Genomic DNA, 19,745 nt, shown 5'->3' with positions numbered 1-19,745 from the left:
CCGCGGGCTCAGGCAATCCACTCATCTCAGCCTCCCAAGGCGCAGGATTACAGGCTGAGCTACAGAGCCCGGCCAGATTTTTTTTTTTTTTAACTAAATGGTTTTGCATTATATAGGGTAGGTGATTGCCAACAATGAACAAAATGTGGAAGGATTATTATATACATGTATTTTTTGGGAAAGTTTATTTGCAGTTTTAGTAGAGAAGTTTTAGAAAAGATACCATTTAATGTTATTTCTATACTGCTACATTTCAATGTAATATCTAAATTTCCCTATACATACATTTTTTAAAACCATGAGTAAACTATACTTACCTTTAATTGTCTTTATTCTGAAATAAATGTATGTTTTGTATATTATTGTCATTTGATACCGTAATCTAATTTTGGTCATCTTTGTTGGAAAGAAGTCTTTGTATTTTTATTTATATGTATATTTAGCTCAAACCCTGGGAAATTTTTGCAGAGTGGTTTACAATAGCAGCCATTTTAAGCTGATTAAAAGCGTGTTTTATATTCATGTATGTAGTTGAAATGCTACCAAACTAGGTATATATATATAGCTAATTAAACTCAAGAATTATGAAAGTTTGAGGAACTCTAAATCACAGTGAAGAATGCACTAACGGAAGGCCATATCTATTTGACTCCAGCAAATCGACTCATGTAATATTTTTGCTTACACCTTCTTGCAGCTTAACTGCTGAGTTAGCTGTTCTTTACTGTCCTTGACAAATTCAGGAAGCCACCATGTGTAGATAAATTGAGAAAAAATATTTCTGCCAATTTGATCCTGATTATTTCTTCTCGGAGTTATAAATTTGGGTCTTCGTGATCTAGATGTTAATAGACAAAAAGAACTTCAGAAAATCTAAAGGGTTACCCCTCAGTATTGTAGGTTATTGTAGGGTTTCGAGTCTGTGAGTTGACTGCTTGCTGAGTGCCTAGAAATATGGAAGTGTTAACACCATATAATTCCAATACATAATCATTTTGTTAGGCTCAGCAAGTTAGTGGAGTCTCTAATCATACTATGATAATTAAATATTTAAGCTGTAGGATAAAAGGCAAAACTCTGTTTTTATTAGAGAAGGTTGCCTATTCTTAGACAACTTTTAGAATTATTTAGGGTGTCAACAGATACGTGAACCAGCCACTACTCCAAATAACCTATTTAGGATTTGAAATCACAATTTTGTCCAGATATTATACCGAAACCTACTTTATACTGGAATTATCATTATTGCTTTGTCCTGGTAGGGGGCTATTTTAGAGAAAAGAAAAAAAAAAAAAAAAGAATAGAGAAACTTATTTGTATGGGAAAATATAATGTATTTCCATTTAATATATAATATTTATTTAATGAATTTAGTAAATACATATTTCTTAAATATATTATTTATATGTAATAATTATTTAATAATGTGAGAGATATGGTGCAAGATGCATTACAATTGCTATCTTTAATCTTCATAACAATCTTATAAGTAAGCTATTGTTACCCGTTTCCTTGATGAGGTCACCAAGCCCACACCAAGTTACTTGCCTAAGATGTAGTCAGTGCATTTTGGAGTTGAGCTTTGAACCCAGCTCCGTCTGTGTTCCATACTCATTTCTTTTCCCTATATCAGAAGATCCACCCACACCGGGCAAGTGAGAAGAAAAATAGCAGATGGGCTTAAATATGGGGAACCATATGATAATATACTTAGTGAAGAAACAATCCAAGTGACTTCTCTTAGGTAACTTATGAAAGAAACCTGGGAGTCACCATATAGGCTGTCCCTTGACATGACTGTTGGCTATTCCCTAAAGACAACCTATCCAATAGTATTTATTAAGCACTTACTTCATCTGGGGATGAAAAGAGAATGTTCTTGTACTTGAAGAATTTGCATCTTTTCCCGTATGACTTTTCTAGTGTTGCTTTAGTGAGAAAAGTACCCCATAAAACCTCTTTAAGCAATACATCAATCTGTATATGGAAAGTAAGGTAGATAAGCATACTATTAATTAATGTATACTGACTTGGAGTATATTTTGGAAATGAAGGCTAGAAGTTATACTTTGGAATAAGGTTACTTTTCTCTAAAACAGGCATTTTCTTTGTGGAGTCATTATGATATTATTTCACAGCTATTAAAATTTGCTATCTTGATGCTTGGTTATTCACTGAAAGGAATGAAATATTTATTAAGGTCATATCACTGTTGTGTACAAAGGGAGCCACAGAGTGATTTTTATGCTATGCTTTTTGGTAGCAATGTTTCTGCTGGTTGCATCAATGTCTGTAGATTTTATTGATTATAATTAAGTCAGTCTGCATTGTCTCTAAGAATTTACATGGGTTTAAAAATCAATCCCTCACATATTCACTTGAAATAGTTTGAAAAAGGATCTCAGTAGAAAGGACAAATCTGCAGCTATTAATCCTGTTGTTATTTCTTGGAGCCAAAGATGGTATTATTTCTCATTAAAGCATTTGCAGGTTTTAGGTGTTAAGATCCTTTTAGTTTTCCTTTAATTTCATTTCTTCTACCATCAAGCTTTCAAAGCATATTACAGCTTATTTTTATCTCCAGTAGATTTCTGGGTGTGTCTGGCAAAACCCCTAGCTCAAAAACTGAAGGTTATTTAAATTCCAATGTTGGATACTCTCCACATATCTAGATTTTGATGTACCCTTAATAAGATTATGAAGATTTCATGCCAACTGATACCTTGCATGTACATGATGGAGCTGATTGAGGACAATCAGAGAGAGGCCTACTGGGTCTGGGCTTTGATTGTGAGTCGTGGGGGTTATTGTCAGGACTTTTTACTAAAAGATTCCATGTTACTTTATGTATATGTTTTTCAAACAAGTTTAGCAAATACATCTATATTAAATATTGGGGCATTGACAGTCGTATAAGCATGTTGGAGTTATGCTGTATAGAAATAGGAGAGGAAAGCCTGTAATCAATAGTGCAAAGATCAATTATGATCTTTTAAAGCTCCTGCTTTTGTGGAAGTACAAGGATTGATTTGTATTTACATTATTTTTCTAAAGCAACTGATTTCAGGTACATCTACTTCTGCCTAAGTGGTCTACCTCTGTGTGTATGTGCATATTATAGGTATATATTGAGAGATGTAGTTGAAAAGGTAATGGTTTTTGACATGAAAAATACTGCAGTAAATTGTTCTTTTACTTTTATGATGGGGAAATAGTAAATAAAAGAGCATTATTTATAATATTAACTGAAATTGAATATAGAGCTTGGTAAACCTTTGTTTAAAATCCTTTTAAGTAATAGCTTCAGAGTCCTAAACTGGAGATACATGGAGATTATGGACACCAACACATTGTTATGTCCTTGATTCTTGAAGATGTTCAGTGGGACATTTTCCATTCTATTTCTTAAAAATCATACTATGTAACCGGGCTCAGTGGGTCAGCTTGTAATCCCGTGCTTTGGAAGGCTGAGGTGAGTGGATTGCCTGAGCCCGCAGGTTCGAGACCCACCTGGGCAACTTGGCGAGACCTCATCTCTACAATAAATAAAAAAATTAGCCGGGCATGTTAGCGCGCGCCTGTGGTTTCAGTTACTTGGAAGGCTGAAGCGAAAGGATTGCTGGAGCCTAGCAGGTCGAGGCTGCAGTGATCGGGAGTGGCCAATGCACTCCAGTCTGGGTGACAGAGTGAGACTTCAACTCAAAAAAAAAAAAAATCGTACTATGTTTGGGATGCCCCAGGATTATTTCATGCCTCTAGGATGGAGGGGTTGCATGTCTTTTCTCCAGGTTGAAAAATTAAACCCTGGCTGTAGCAATCCCGTTGTTTTCTGTAAACCCCACAGCTTTGATCACAGTTTTTTGAAAACTTAATTATGAATGGCTGTTAAATATTTTTCATTTACTGACTTATCAGCATTTTCTTTTTTGCAGCAAGACTTGCTTCCTTTGCTTATGGAAGTCCCCAAGTTTGTTTAGAAAACAAAGTCTGTCTTATCATAATTTTGTTGGCGAGAAGGTGCGGCTGCATAAAACAAAGAACAAACCTGTGAAACTTTTGCTCCTCTTATCAGGCCTCTGTTTGTGTGAAGCCTAGATGTATGAAATGGCAGTTTGTTAAACTTAGCCCTGACTCTGTTTAAGGGGATCTTTTATTTGCAAAATTCAGTCAATTCCTCCCTAAAGCAAAAAAAAGTAATTTTAGTGGATTTTGAAAGCTTTTAGATAAATATTCCAAGTTTTTTTCCCCTGCTGTTGCAAGCTTAAAAAGCAACACAGAAGGTCTAAAGCCCGGTTTTTCCAGCTGTGTAACAAGCACAGAATAGAAGATCTAAATATTTACTCCTTTTCCCTCCCCACTATTCTGTGTTCCAGTCCAATTTGATTTCTTGCTGTTTGCTTCCAGGACACTTCTCACACTGCGTTCTTAGTTTGTTGCTCCAGGAACGCCCTTCTTTCCACCCCTCACATCTCTGTTCAGTGGAGGCCTATCTGCCCTTCAAATCTGCATGTCAAATGCTGACAGTTTTTCCTGAAGTCTTTATGAACTTCCCCGGCTGAATGTGGAAAGGGGTCCATAGTTACCTTCTTCACTTAGCAGCTGGGCTTGATATTATTCTGTCTTGTATTCTAGGTGTTTGTGTACTCAGTAGTGTTCAGTGGTCAATAGACACTTACTAAATACCTTTTATTGTCAGACGTTACATTACTTACTGGAGAAACCAAAAGGTTGAAACTACAACCTGTGATGTCAATAGCCTCAGTCTTTCTTCTCCCTCAACTTGGTTCTGAATTCCCAATTGATAGAAACAGTCTTATGATTCTTTGGTAATCCTTGCAAATCCTGGCCTCTTGTGTACAGCAGCTGCTCAAGAAATGGTCATGAGTCACATTGATCAACTAAACCCCATTTTCTTCTGATTGAACTTGAACAGCAATGGTTGACTTTTTCTTCTTTTGGGTTGAAATAAAAGTAATGTTATTTGTTTTATTTGCACTTACACTTGATTTTTGTGTGTATGTTATGTTAAGGAAGATTTTCCCACCATCCCTACCATGTACTCTTTGGGCACTTCTTGTTTGTCTGGAAGGATTGGTAACAGCTAGCATTGTCCAGACAATCAGTTTTCTCAGGTTCCTGTAGGTACTGTGTTGTCGTCCTCATCTGGCCCTATGGAGCAACCCCGGACAGCCTCATGCACAGACAACTGTCTGACTACAGCCTCTGGACTCCATATCAGCTGTAGCTTTCACCAAGTTCCCAAAGGTGTCCTTGACCCAAAAGAGGTTAAGTGAATGAGTCTCACACTTGTCTCCTTGAAGGATTTCTAAAATGTGGGTGGCATTTGGGCAGGTTCACAGCTGTTGTCTGATCCATAGTAATTTCCCAGAACCTCCTTTTACCTAGATGGGGGAGGAGGAAGGCCTTAAATGTAGGTACAGGGTCCAACTTGAGCTGACCTTCCAGAAGCTGTGGGACTCTCGGGTACATTCTGGACAAGCCCTATGGTGTTAGGATAGGCCCAGAAGCCCAGCTTGCTAAGAAATGGTTTGGGGAGGTGGCTGATAGCCTGCTCAGAGTGTTTGGCATTTCCAGGTACTCCAGTGCAGGATCTCTGGATATTTAGGAGTGTCTCCAAACCTGAACCCTTGCATGGGAATAGGCTCTCCTCCAAACCCTTTTGCCACCTAAACAACAAGGATAACTCTCAGTCACATTTTTTTACTTTCTTGCAAAATCATGTTCTTTATGGATTACAGTGGGAAGCATTTCTCTGCTTTGGAACTTTAGAAGATGGTCTGAGCTGAGCAAAAATGAGTGTCACTGCCTTTCTAACGGCAGGTCACTTATCACAAAGCTGGGCCAACATCAGTGATGGTGCACCGTGAAGGTGTTTGGTCTTGATAAGCTTCTAAAGAAGCAGAGTTTGTTGTTGTTTTTAAGAACTGAACTGAACTCTGCTTCAGTTTCATCAAAAAAGATACAGAGAGGCATTCTTTTCTAAATAGAAACAGAAAGTTTGAAGAGAGTAATGCCTAAGTTGCTAATGCAATATTTGCCTTTGCTCTGTGGGGGTGTGTGTGTGTGTGTGTGTGTTCGTTCATGCGTTTATGCAGGTGTGCACACACACACACACCGCTGTTGTGTTAATACTTAGTATAAGGCCTTAAAATGGATACCAGATTGGCTATGTAACCTTGGAATGTTTATTTCCTCTCTCAGTTTCTTTTATTCCCAATCTTTTATCAAATGGTGTTTATTATGTTCTCTGAAACTGTTAAATAAAAGGGACTGTGGAAAAATTCTAAAATGCTAAAATTATTCCAAGCTAAAAAAGTGTTACAATAGGATGATGATGTTTAACCCATTTACTTGAAATAAGAAGCCAAGCAAATGGAAATGTGATATATTTTAGAAGGCATTTCTTAGAGAAAAAAAATGTTTGATGTTCCTTCCAGACTGACATTATTCGTTGTATTTTTATTTTGAGCATAATTAGAAAATATTTTGAAAGTAACCAAGTAACTATAGTGACATTTCTTCTCTGGTTGAGCCAAAGGATAATAACAGATACATGTTATCTGTAATGCAGGCTGTATTGAATCATTAAAAGCCCCATCTTTGTTAAAACATTGAATATGGGATTTGGGAGGAGGAGAAGTTCCTTATTTAGGAAAGCCTTTTGGTAAGCCTGTCTTAAAGACGTGAAGGGAATGCCCTGCTGATCTAATTTGAGAAGAAATAGGAGAATCCACCTTACTGTGGCTACAGTGCCTACAATGCTATGCCTGTGTGGGTGTGGATATAATGGTGTGTGCTTTTGTTGGGGAAAAGAGAGCACTGGAATAAGGTTATACCCTTAATTCTAATCCTTCATACCCTCAGGAACGGTGTGCTCTAATGGAGACAGCAACATCTAGTCATCAAAAAGGGTTGGGGGGGAGGGCATTTCCTATGCATCCCTTAGAAATTCTCAAGGGCTGACACAGAGAATAATTTCAAAGACTTTACCTTAGGAACTTTTTCACCGAGCCCAGAGAGAGGAATTTCTGTGATGATTCCAAACTTAGAATAAATGATAGGGAAGCATCCATAGAGCTCCAAGGACTTCATCCTCTGGGGAGAAATGCAGTAATTTATGGATCTCTCTAGAAATTATGGTTGGGTTCTTTCCCCTCTCAACCCAGTCTTCCTTGGCCATGTGACCGGAATTTAATTATCAGTGCCATAAATAATCTTGTGAATGGAAGCAGTGTGTTTGGCAGTGAATTTCTGCTTCCTAAAGAGAAAGGAACCTTTAGAAGTGATTAGAAATAATGCTAGACTAGCTATGATTCCAGAGGCAAATGGTCATAGAAGCATAGGACAGTATCCCGAGAGAAAGTAGTTTTGGGGTGAAACAGATATGTACTGGGATGGATGGCGTGAAGGTTAAATGTATTTTTTAAAAAATACATATTTAAAGCAGGCTTTATTTAGAAGTTTATTTATAATTGGTTTTAGGATAAAGCCAGCCTGTTGATGCATAACAGAGTTGATCTTTTGCTTCCATTAGCATCCTTGAAATATTTAACAAGAAGCTGACTGTAGCATATGAGCTTTTCCAACCATTGTTGGAGATAAGGCAGTCTATGTTGGATAATTCTTGTGATAAAACAAGCAGGCAACTCCTTTGTTTTCTCATCTTGCCCCATGCCTTGTGTTCTAGACTAGGGAAGGCCAGCTTTTTATAGTCAGAGGTCTGCCTGCCATGGAAAATAGCCATTCCCCATACCTGTCCTCAGATGCTCACACTTTATATGTACTGAAGAGAACGAGGGGTGCTGATTTAATTCATTTTACAACCAGTGTCCTTCATGGGAGAGAGCAGGCTGGTAAAATTGTTTCGAGAATCAGAACGTTTTTTCTTGGTTATTTATAACATTACTTGACCATCCGGCTACACAGGGCTTCATTCATTTGAGAAAGTCTATTGAATCCAAAAATAATAATCCTTTATATTTGTACAGTATTTGCAGTTTTACAAGGATCTCTTCACATCCATTTTCTCTTTTGATTTTTCTGACAACTCCATGAAGTAGAGAGGGCAGGTATTGTTACCTCCAGATTATAGATGAAGAACCTGAAACCTAAGTGCTCATAAGTCCTGCCCGGGGTTTCGCAACCACTAAAAGACTGGGACTTGAGCCCCCTAGGTTTTATGCTGGCTCAAAAGCCAGTGATCTTTCCACCACTCTGTTTTGATACCCTTGGAAGGTTCATTGCTTATCTAGGAAAGAAAAATTGGCGGCTTTTGCTGAGGAACATGGAAATCTGCTGGGAGAGACAGATCCCAGGGAGCTGTGTCGGCTCATAAGTAGAACAAGAAAAAACCAAGAGGCTCAGGGACCTGGACTCCTGCCCTTGTTCATTCGCTGTGTGGTTGTGAGCAAGTCATTGAACTTCTCACTGCTTAGGATTTCTTTAAAGTTTGCTGTGATGATAAGCTCTGAAGTTCTTTGGTCACCTCACAGATCTATGGCGACGATGGAGAAGAATGATATGAGAATTATTTGGAAGCTACTTTGATGCAAATGAAAGGTGTTATCACTGTGTATGTTTTTAGTATTTGAGTTTGAGTGGAAAAGCAGTCATTCTCCATTTATAGGGGCACAAAATCTGCCCTCTAGAGCAGAGTAAGGGGTTATTTTATTTGCTCCCCATCAATCCCTTACTCGTCCCAATCCCCTTTTCATTCCTTTCCCTCGCCTCTCTGGGTAGGGCTCTGAAGATGTGTCTATGAGAAGTGAGGGTTTGCCATGGAAGGAACATCGGATTTACAGCCAGAGTGTAACACTGGAGAAGTGGCAACCATTCTCAACCTCAGTTTCTGTTCTGTTCAGCTGGGGTTATGGTGATCCCTGAAAAGACTAAATGAGGTAATGGATGAAAAGGCCTTGGCGTGGTGACTGGTATCAGTATGCTCTCAGTAAATATTATTCTGTGCTAGTGAAAAGTGACCACAGGTAAGTGATGAGGACAGAGCCACTGAGAGAGGTGGATGGAGACAAGGATGCTTTTGGGCTTGGCAATTTCCTCTACTTTAAGCACTGCTTGTTCTGTTACCTCTAGCTTTAAACACTGCTTGTTACATGACCCTCAGATGTGAGGCGTCTTAAAGGAAGAGACAATGGAGGAGGTGAGGGTGTTCTGCAGGTGGAGAGGTCCATGTGGAACATGGCTGCAGAAGTCCTGCCTTGGGTCTGTTCCCAGCCTTCCTCCATTTGAAACACCTGCGCGCTCAGCAGGCCAGGGTAGTCTGCAAAGCTGTCGTAGAGGCTTCTCCCAGGCAGTGCTACCTGCTCTGAAAGCTGCAGGCATGCCCACACACACTTCGCAAAGCAGATGGTTTCTTCTGCTTTCCATGTGGTCTAAAAATGAAATGGACTTTTAATGGAATGAGTTGGGGAATTCCGCCCTCAATTATGGATCCAGTACAAGGGGCAGAGAAACTCTTAGAAGAGTTTGTTACTCCTGGTTTCCTCTGCCGTTGGAGTGAGGAGGTGGGCAAGAGGAAGTGAGTCAAGGAAAGCTGCTACTCTGTGGCCCGAAGGTAATGAGTGGCCGATATCTGCCATTTGCATTGGAAACCGAGGAAGAGGAAAAGAGTGTGTTCTCTGCTTTCCATTCCATGCCGTGGTATGGAAGGGCAAGCTGTTTGGGTTCCACTTGATAAGCTTTGAGTACTGCCTGTGCGCTGGGCACCATGATAGGTCCCTAGGGCTGAAGGATCAGAAGGGGGAAAACACTGATCTTGCCTGTGAGAAGCTTAGTTTGAGCCACTTTTGCCAAGACTGAAATTTGGCTTTGCATTGGAACAGCTAGGATTTTGGGTTTTGACAGGACCAAACATGACATGATTTGTTCTTTTGGGGAGCATCCTGGCATGCAGGGAGGAGCACCCTCTGTAGTGAGAGCATGTTTAAATGTTGGCATTTTCAAAAGTGTGGCCTCCTCCCCAATGCCAGTGTGAAGGATTAAAAAAAATATTTCTCAGCAGACCAGGCACCAAAACGTTATTCGTTGTTGACATTTAAACTAAACTTTTCTGTGTTGATGTTTATTGTGATTTCGAGATTATGAGAAATGTTGTATATCTACAGATGGGGGAAGAGACTATTATTGAGTGCTGTTGTTGTTGTTTTCCACCATTGTAATTGTCAGGAGAGAGTACGAAATGGTGTGTAGTCATGATTTTTCTAAATCTATGTGATACCTTATTCTTTCCCTTCTTGCCCCCCAAAAGAAGGTCTTACAAATGAACTTAAACTACAGAAAGTCTTATTCTAGCAGGCCAGTGTTTATACAGAAGATTGTGACATTTATTGTTTTGTTGTCTTTCTTTTCTTTTCTTTCTTTCTTTCTTTTTCTTTTTCTTTTCTTTTCTTTTTTTTTTTTTTTGAGTTAGGGTCTCACTTTGTCACCCAGGTTGGAGAGCAGGGTCATGATTATAACTACCATGGTTCACAGCCTTGACCTACTGGTCTCAGGCAATCCTCCTGCCTCAGCCTTCAAAGTAGCTGGGACTACAGGCATGTGCCACCACACCCAGCTAATTTTTTGATTTTTTTTTTTTTTTTTGGTAGAGACGAGGTTTCACTATGTTGCCCAGGCTGGTCTCAAACTCCTGGGCTCAAGCAGTTCGCCCGCCTCAGCCTCCCAAAGTGCTGAAATTACAGTGTGAGCCACCGCTCCCAGCAGGATTGTGACATTTATTTATTATTACACATCATAGTCTATGTAAGTCACAGGTAAACTTTTTCCTGCAGTTGCCTTCTGCAGGTGTCTCTGTTTTCCCCTTAAGTTGCAGTTCCACATTCAGTCATTTCCTCACTTGTTTGTTCAACTGTGTTTTGTCACCGACTCTGTGCTGTGCACTGTGTTAGGCATACCATCAAGGAGCTCACAGTCCAATCAATGGAAGGGCAGAAAAGCAGAGAAAATAAAGCTGGTTCTGTAATAGAATTAAATGCAAAGTGTTCTGGGTGATCTTGAACGAGGTATCATAGAAGCCCAGTTGCAGAGGGTGAGTGGGAATTGAGTGGCACAGGGTTGGTGAGGAGGGAGAGACAATGTTGGCATGTGTCACGAAGAGCTGAGAGGTTAGGGACATGGTGTGTTCCAGCCACTGTGTCAAGCTCTGCAGGTGCTGAAGAGGAAGGCAGGAGTTCACCTCGCAAGCCTGCAGCCAACGCTGTGCTGCCCATGGTGGAAGATTTATTTCATGGTGACTGGCAAAGGATGCTTGCAGGGCCATACTTACATTCTCCCGGGTGCTTATCCCCCCCTCCTCCTTTTAAGATTTTGCATTGTTTTTATTTTAAATGTTCTCATTTTAAGTTGGATCATAAACCTTGTGGGACAGAGGAGGCAGGCATGAATTAGTAAATGGCAAAGGCCTTTTAAACCGCCTTATAAAAACTAAGGCCTCTCAGTAGATATTTTATAGGATATAAATAAAGTCTATTTTGATTTTTAGAATACCAGAAGATAAAACATCTGACTGAGTGGATTTTCTCTCTTTTAGTTGCTTGCTTCCATATGAAGTTTTTTCATATAAGAGGTGTTGATTTTTTAAAAAATCTTTTTTGATTATAAATGAGTAATGTTATCTCAAGTGTAGAAAAGTTGAAAAAAGAAAAAACGCATAGAATAATAGTTAAATTAACCCAAACCTTACAACTTAAAAAACTACTGTAAGATTATAGATGTGGCCGGGCTCGGTGGCTCAGCCTGTAATCCCAGCACTTTGGGAGGCCGAGGTGAGTAGATTGCTTGAACCTATGGGTTTGAGACCAGTCCGAGCAACTTGGCGAGATCTCATCTCTACAATAAATAAAAAATTAGCTGGGCATGGTAGTGTGCACCTGTAGTTCCAGCTACTTGGAAGGTTGAGGCAGAAGGATCATCAGAGCCCAGCAGGTCGATGCTGGGGTGGCCGTGAGCATGCCACTGCACTCCAGCCTAGGTGACAGAGTAAGACTATAACTAAAATTAAAAAAAAAAAAGGAAGATTATAGATGTCTATTCTTCTTAAAATGTTTTTCTTTCTTTTTTTTTCTATGACTGTGCCCATTATTATTATTATTTTCTTTTGAGTCAAAGTCTCACTCTGTCACCTAGGCTGGAGCGCAGTGGCACTGTCACAGCACATCACAACCTTGACCTCCTGGGCTCAGGCGATCCTTCCACCTCAGCCTCCTGAGCAGCTGGGGCTACAGATTGACGCCACCATGCTTGGCTGATTTTTATTTTATTTTTCTGTAGAGACAAAGTCTCACTGTGTTTCCCAGGCTTGTCTTGGACTCCAGGGCTAAAGCAGTTCTCTCATCTCAGCCTCCCAAAGTGCTGAGATTACAGGTGTGGTGTGAGTCACTGTGCCTGGCATATTCTTTAATATGAGCAGAATCATACTGCAGTAAAATGACTTTTGAAAAAAATCCATATATTCAACAAATACTTGCTTTATTGCGTTTCTTTGCTTTTTTTTTTTTTTTTTTTTTTTTTTTGAGTTAGAGTCTCACTCTGTCTCCCAGACTGGAGTGCAGTGGCCGCTCCTGGCCACTGCAGCCTCAACCTGCTGGGCTCTGGCGATCCTTCCGCCTCAGCCTTCCAAGTAGCTGGAACTACAGGCGCACGCTACCATGCGTGGCTAATTTTTGATTTATTGTAGAGATGAGGGCTTGCCAAGTTGCCCAAGCGGGTCTCAAACCCGCGGGCTCAGGCAATCCACTCGCCTCAGCCTCCCAAAGCGCTGGGATTACAGGCTGAGCCACCGAGCCCAGCTGTGTTTCTATGCTTTATATTCATTTTTGCTTGACGAAACAAACCTCTCAAATGCTCTGCAGAGAACTATGGCAATTACTGGGAATATCAAAAATAGGAAAGTAGAAGTAACTATATTTTACCCCTTCCCACATTCGAGTCTCTGTATTTGTGAAAAAACACAAAAGAAGATTTTAGGAATTAGTTAAAACGTAGCTTTACATATGTGTTATAGGGTCAAGTTATTCCAATCTCCTATACCTCCTGTTTGCGTCTTAAGCAGTATTTAGTGAGCTCATGATGACAATCACAACAGTAATTCTGATGTTAGAAAAATAATAGTTGTGTAACACTTTACCTAGTGATGTTATGTACATGATCTCATTTACTTCTTACAGCTTTAGCTGTTTTCACTATTCTAACAGATAATTGAAGCATGGAGAATTAACCCTGTGTCATGTTAAGATCTTCAGTTATGTTCTGAATCATGAAAGAAGGTTATGTTTAACATAGTGTTTATAATAATATTTTCTAGTGTGTGTTTGGGGGTGTGTGTGTGTGTGTGTGTGTGTGTGTGTGTGTGTGTGTGTGTTGGAATGCCATTACATATAAGTCTCTCTTGATTTTCAGCTAGTCAGACTCCCTCTTTCCATAATCCTTCTCCTCAAGTTTCAGCCATCATGAAAAAAGAGGAGCTTTAATAAACCATCTCTATTATTGGTTCTGTAAGACCTTGACATTTGCAAACTTTATTTTTTGTCTTTTGTCGCACACAGTAGCCACTCTTGCAAATCAACCTTGGGAAGTTAGCATTCTTAATGAAGATCTATAGGAGACTTTCTCCTTCAACAGTAAATCAGCTCTTCCAAGGCACCATTCATCTCTTCCTGGGAGTGCATGAATTGGTATATGGCATCTTACATGTGCTCATTTATCTTACGTGGATCCCTAGTTATTGCCTCTGCCCACTTCCCCTAGATCGCCAGAGATCAAGGCAGAAATGAAGTTGAGTATGGCTTTGTGCTTTGAAAGTTGCCAAGGTCAGCTGAGGTCCCTGTGGCATTGACTTACACAGAGCTGGTGCTGAGTATCACACTTAACTTTTAGGGTGATATCACCCATACCAGCAAAGGAGTTAGTTTGCTAAAACATTAGCACTACGTTTGGTTAATTAAAGGTGGCTAGAGGTTAAAAAGAACAAGTTTATTTGAGAATGTTTTTCTCTTTTACATTTGTCCAAATCATATTGGTGTCCTTTTGGCTTCATATTAATTCCATATTAATGATAATGATGACTGTTTATTAAGTACTAGATTATATGCTAGGAAAAGCTAGGTGCTTCTCCAGATGCCCTATTTTTTTCTTATACTCTTGCACGATGTAGGAGCCATTATTCTTTCACATAGAGGGAGCTGATCATCACTGAGGTTAACTAACTTGCTGAAGAATGTGTAACTAAAGGGCAGAGTTGGGATTCGAACCAGGTATTTCCAGTATTTGCCCCTGTGACCATGATGAGGCTTGCAGCCTTATTGGAAAATTATTTGCTTATTTCAAAGGATGATACAAACTGTGTGCACAGCATTCTGATAACAAATTGAGGCGGTACAGTGTGAGGATACAGTTCACAGTGGACCCCAAAGGCAGGCTTTTGTTGCTGAGGAAGCTAATTCTTGTTTCTATAGTTTGTTTCCCCACAAGCGGACTCTGAAACCAAGGTTTGGGTGCAAGTAGTTTATTTGGAAGGTTATCTTAGGAGGTATGGTATGAGCATATGCCCAGTAAAGGTTGCCTTAACGAGCAGACTATCTCTGTGAGCAATTGGCGCTCACATCCTCTGGGTGCCCCGTGAGACTGTCCAACATCCCTTATTGTCCCACAGAGGAGCAACCTCTGTCCTTAATTGGTGCCTGCGATAGCTGTCCTGCACTTCCAGTCTTCCCTACTCTGCCTTGTGGAGAGAGGAAGCCCGAAGGTAGAGAGACTCAGGTGTTTGTGCTTGAGGCTGGAAAGCCATCTGCCCCAGCTGCAGGTGACCTCTAGGGTGCGTGAGCAGCATGTGGGAAGGGCACCAATAATTTCTGCTGCGTTTCCTTTTGAAGCCAGCATCAGTGCTGATAAAGATGCATCCAGACTGGTGGCTCTGGCTTTGGGGGTTGACAGCTTGTATAAGTAAGCAAGGGGAGGCAGTGAAGCCAGGGGTCGCCTTAGGGGAAGAAGGCAGGATTGGAATCTGGCGGTTGGGGGCTTGTCTTGGTTCTGTTCATTAGCTATGTGTTGGGCAAGTCCCTAAACTTCTTTGAGTCTGTTTTCTCATCTGTAAAGTGGACATAGCTACCTCACTGGGTTCAAATGCAAGACCGTGCATAAAAGCCTTCTTAAACGGAAAGCCACATGTACTCTTTGTGTGGTCCCCAGTGGAGGTCCTGGTTGAGGAATGTATTGGGGTACAAGGTGTTAGCAAAACACTGAGGCTGCTGCTTGCTTTATGGGTGCACCTGAAGGGTGCTGTCCTGGCAGCTCGGGAAGCCTATCCTCAAATATCCTGACATTTTGAAGTCAAAAGGAAGAGATTCAAATCCTACATAGACCCCCTTTTTTTGTTTGGTTTCTGGCCCACCGAGAGTTGGGGACCTTGATTCTGCATCAGGTGAGGCTGTAGTTCCAATAGCCCCCTATAGAGTGCAGAGGTCATTTTCTGCTGAAAGTTAATTTGCATTTGCAACCCATAGATCAAGTCCTGGCTCTACTAAAGGTCCATCACTGTTTAGGAGAAGCCACAGAGGTTTTCATCTCTCTCCCTCTCAGTGTATCTTCTGACCAAAGGCCGACTCTTCTGCGGGCGGCTGATAGTAAGGGCATCAGGACTCTCTGCACATAATGTGAACTTGGCCTTCACGTAACCCATAGTGGCATGAAGAACTAGGAGGGCATTTTGGCATCCTCCCTGCTGTACCTCTCGACTCCTGGAGTTAAAGTCACACTGCAAGGAGGCAGGTAGATGCCTCTGACTGCATTCCCTCTCATCCAGCGTCTTGGCCAGGACTACTGTTCCTTCACCCCATCCACCCCAGTTAGCCCCTGGCTTGAACTCCATCACTCAAGAGGGAACATTAAAAAAACCCACACCTCTGACTCATGCTTTGATTTTGTGGCCTAAAGAGGCAAAGACGCCGTAAGGAGCTTTTAGGGGCAATCACCATGGAGCCTCTTTATTGCCTAGCAAAAGCCTTAAATGATCACGGGAAACCTCACTATTGATTGGCTGAGTCTTAATTCTTCCTCTTTGGGTTTTGAAGTAGAAGCGATGGTCCAGGATATTTATATTACTCATTGGATATATTAAATTAAACATACGAAAGTCCTACAGCCATTTAAGACGAGGTTGCAGCACTGGTGAATAGGACTTTATTACCAAATGAGAGAAGAGTAGCTTTTAGTTGTGGCTTAGCTGGAAAGTATATTGATGAGAGTGGCTGGACAGAGGTCCTGGGGGCTCTCATAAAGGGCTCAGAGTGTGCTTCTTTAAAAAAAAAAAAAAAAAGTTCTTCAGGCCCATCCTCTACAAATGCCCAAGTATGTGGTGTGACGGGGGCATGGTAGAAAGATTCAACTTCCATCCTGATGATAAGAAACATTGGCATCTTGGCAGAGTCAGTTATTGGGTTGTTAAGGACCAGTGCTTGAGTTCTGGGACTGCAAATTCAACTCACTCTCTGATAAGAAAATGTCTGCTCACCATAAGAGGCCACACAAAGTACAGCCTCACAATAGCGTGGGATTTAGAGTCTTTACTTCTCGATCTTAAACCCATTGGGAGTCAGTATGGATGGAGGGTCAGTCGATTCTCTTCAATGATCGGGCTGGTATATAAAGGCTAAAGGTTTAAAAAATTTTTTTTATTGAGTTGTTACTCAGGGTTTTAAAAGATTTTGACCCCTGGAAAAAATACAGGGCCTGAGGCAGTGAAATAGTTAATATGACTGCCTCCCTTACAGGTTTCCCCAGATATGCTTACTTGCTGTACAATGGATAATTGTTAGCTCTTGTTGTGCAGATGCTGTTGCAGATGGAGTCCTGTACCTGCATGCATAGCAAATGAATTAGACTGGCAATCCCCTTTATAAAGCATAAATATGTAATTTGTTCAGCTGTTGTAATTAAATATGTATGTGTGAAACAGCCACCATTCAGGTCATTAATGATGCGCCATGCCAAATTAGAGCTTACAGACAGTAATGTACATTGTTGTGCAATGAGGGAATTGCAAATAACATAGCTAAGCCTTTCCTAGGAAAGGGATGCATGCAGCAGCTTTCAAAGGAATATTTCCATTTGTAACATAATTTTTATTTAGAAGGTACATTTTTTGTTCAGTATGAAAGTCTATAAGATGGAATGACTTTCATCTCCACTTTAGTTTTATTATTGTTTTAACAATCTTTATCGTGCAAATGCAACAGACCTTATTAAACATGCTGCTTGGTGATAAGTCTTAAGTATCTACTTACATGTAAAACAGCAGTTACCTGTGGTTTTTCTCCATCGTTGTGATAGAATTGTATCATAGCACCTTGGAATGTCTTATTTTGCTGTATTTAAAAAAAAAAAAAAAAAACCACAATATTTCAGCTCTATTCCCCACTGATAAAGAAATTCCTCTGATAGTAAACAGTATTTTTATTTCCATAGAAATTGGGCTGAGAAAAACGCAGTTATCAAAATATAAACAAATAAAAGTGGTACATTTGCCTCTTGTGCTTTAATTCCCAATGAATTGCTTGTGAATCCAAGGAATTTCCTAAGAAAAGTGTCATACATGGGTCAGAACGGTTGTTTTTTTTAAAATTTAAGACTCAAAGTTAGTCAAGCTAATGCACTTGGGAAAAATATTGCCCTGTCTTTTTCTCCTTGGTTTCAGGTTGCAGTCTTTGAAAACACTTGAAGCTGAAATTTAAATATATTAAAACTATTTTTACTTTAAATTCTTTATGCATTTGTATTTTGGTTGCCCACAGTCTATTTTTAACGTGCATGTTGTTTTGACGGTTCATACTGAGACTACAAGAGCTAACCATCTTGACCTTTCTGTCCACCAGGGCAGCAGGAGGAAGCGTCTCAGAGTTAATTCTGTCTTGTTCACAGCTGGGAACAGAACATTCCTCTGTGATCCCCTCGCACATGATCTGCTGGGATCTCTTGGAAGCTGGACTTGGTACTATAAGTCCTGGGCTTCTAAGGTCAAACACAGATAAAACTTAGTGACATGTTTGGTTAAGAATTAGATTAGATGAGACCAATGTAGCTGGTAAAAGTTTCAACAAACAATTGAAAATGGAATTATTTGATACATGATTTTAGTAATTTTGCAACAAATTGAAATTTAGAAATTTCCTTAAGCCTAAGATTATAAAGATGTGAGACCTTGAAGAATTTTCAGAGTTGAAACTCTGATGATTCATGTACGGATGTAAAATCATCTTTATTTTCAGAAAACAGCAAGTGTTTCAATTAACCAAATATGTATTTTATTTGAAACAGATGAAATCATAAAAGCTTGGCTTGCTTTACCTATGTTATTGTTCCATAGTATCAAAAAAATTACTTAAAAGGAGTTATTCTCTTCATATTCCTTGAATTTTCTGTCCCATTTTCTGTATAACTTTTCAGTTCAGCTAAAATGAGACATTTCATTTCCAGTATTAAGGAAAAGTTTGATTGACTCATTATTGTTTTTGAAGCTAGAGTGTTATATGGATGACAATGATTTTAAAAATGTTGTGACTTATCTCGATTCTATTCAAACTCTTCCCTGAATACTGAAAACCGTGGTAAGGCTTTGCCCGGCCAGCTACATGCTTAGCATTAACCATGAATTCATAACTTTTCTGAAAAGATTTTCTTCAAGATCCTTTTCCCTTCAGTTCCTTTATCCCAATTAGAGACCTTAATCTTTTTTTTGATGGGCAGCATCTCTTATTCCTACCTGTTTCAGAACTGTGGCTCTGGTAAAACAGCACAAGGGTCTATCTTGGTTTTCTGGAGAGAGGATTGGAAGGACCCAAGACTGTATTCTATCTTGTCGTAGCCATCTATCCATCAGCGGTTTCTTTTGCTGTCTTGCGTGAACTTCAGAGGTGCCTAAACTCGTCACATGACGACTGAGACAGGTAACAGAATCCCTAGCTAGGGATGGGAGTTGGGAGGTGCGCGGGAGATGCTGCCCCTGAGAAGGCGAGAGGGCGCGAACAAAGGCCACGGGCCCCACCTCGGTGGTTTCGAGGGGGCGTCCGCTCGTCTTGCAGCAGTGCAAGCAGCCGCGGTTAGGCTCGCCGGAGCCCCTCGTGCTGGAGGAGCACGTGCAAGCCCATCCGCATGTCTTGGGGTCTCGCGTTCACCGCGGCGAGGCTGTGCGCGGAAGGATGTGCGCGGACATTCCTCAAAGAGTGGGAACCTACCCCAGTGGCCCGCGGCCTGCGGCCAGGCGCTGTATGATCACCCCGCGGGCATGCCCCGGCCGATCCGGTGTGATCCATCGCTGGCAGTCGCTCCTTTGGCCACCACCGCAGTAAACACTTTCCCTTGGATGCTGGTTTTCTGTTGTGTCTGGCAGCCACACAGGGCCGCTTGAACTTTCGCCAGAGGCAAATATTTATACATCAGAGTGTGCAGTGTTCCACGGGTGCGGCCTGAGAGGGAGCGGGGGAGACCTCCGTGCCTTTCAGCCGAAGAGGATGTGGCCCCCCGCCCCCCACCCCCAGCCGGCGAAGCGGGACCCTGCCGGCCGTCACGTGGGCCGGGCCGCACGCGGGCCCCTCCACCCGGCCGGCAGACACCGGCACCCTTGGAGGGCCGGGCGCCCTGACGTTTGTCTCAGCCTCGCTCCTTTCATTCCGCCTTGGAAAGTTTACAGTTAATATTTTCACTGGAACTCTGTCAAG

General features: G+C 41.0%; 1 protein-coding gene and 1 pseudogene across 3 annotated transcripts in view; one reads left to right on the top strand and one right to left on the bottom strand.

Moving 5' to 3' along the window:
- Positions 1-11,296, bottom strand: part of LOC103266923 — a 47,022-nt pseudogene extending 35,726 nt beyond the window's left edge.
- The window catches only part of NFIA (nuclear factor I A), a 375,784-nt gene that overhangs the window by 82,759 nt on the left and 273,280 nt on the right, over positions 1-19,745 (top strand). The window lies entirely within an intron of this gene.

The sequence above is a fragment of the Carlito syrichta genome, unplaced genomic scaffold (genome assembly GCF_000164805.1).
Source record: "Carlito syrichta isolate Samal-C Ts95f unplaced genomic scaffold, Tarsius_syrichta-2.0.1 Scaffold307669, whole genome shotgun sequence".
In the NCBI taxonomy this organism is placed as follows: Eukaryota; Metazoa; Chordata; class Mammalia; order Primates; family Tarsiidae; genus Carlito; species Carlito syrichta.
This window is presented reverse-complemented; position numbering and strand designations above follow the sequence as displayed.